We start from the raw sequence: 1,009 nt of genomic DNA, 5'->3' as shown, positions 1-1,009 counted from the left end.
CTCAGCACCAGCAGCAGCAGCAGCAGCAGCAGCGACCCCGGAACGTCGTAGGGGACAGAGCTTTCCGCCGCCCCCCGGACAGCACGGACACACCGTTCCCTACACAGCAGCAGTGCTGGGACCCCGGCAGACCCTTCCCCACCTCCCAGCACGGCAGGACCGACCTGCCTCTGCCACACCCCGCGAAGAACAGCGCCGCCCCGTCGGGACCCCCCAGGCAGAGGAACCCTCAGGACCCGGGCCTTCATCCAGGACCCAACAACTCGGACACGTCTTCCTTCCAAAGGCGGCCACACAGCAACGCGGAAGCGTCCTACTACCCGTCATCAGAGGGCAGTAGAGAGGAATCGTTCCACACACGACGAGAAAGCGGGAGGGAGGGCATGCCTTTTCAACCGCGTCTTGGTAACACCACCACCACTAACAACAGGCCTTTTCACCCACGATCAGATAACCACCACCACGACACTTCTTTCCGTCCGAGAGAATGCAGTTTCCGTCCACGCCCTAACACCAACAGAGACAAACCTTTCCACCCATCACGGAACTACGATGACGACGACGAAGACGACGACATGGCTTTCCAGGCAGACCACGACGACGACGGAGACGACGACGGGTCTTTCTACGGGCCACCCGACAACACCCGCTTCCCTCCACGTGCCCAGGACGACGAGGAGGAGCACTTCCGCCCACCCCGGGACGGCAACAAGCGCACGTCCTTCCACCCGAGACCCCTCAACACCGACCCCTACTATCACCACCGCCACGAGCGAGGCGGCCGGCCCCGTCAGAGCGTTCCCTTCCACGAGGCGGAGGACGACCAGGACCTCTCGGACCAGGAGGACGCCTACTTCCGGCCTGCCAGCTTCCGTGACAGACCCCTCCACCCCCGGGCAGACAGCAAACCCTTCCACCCCCGACCAAACTACCCCCGGGACAGATCTGCCCACCCGCCAACAGACGGGCGTGGTGGCTGTAGAGGAGGTGGCCCCCCACCTCAAGACAA

The sequence above is a fragment of the Babylonia areolata genome, chromosome 4, assembly GCF_041734735.1.
Source record: "Babylonia areolata isolate BAREFJ2019XMU chromosome 4, ASM4173473v1, whole genome shotgun sequence".
Classification (NCBI taxonomy): domain Eukaryota; kingdom Metazoa; phylum Mollusca; class Gastropoda; order Neogastropoda; family Buccinidae; genus Babylonia; species Babylonia areolata.
This window is presented reverse-complemented; position numbering follows the sequence as displayed.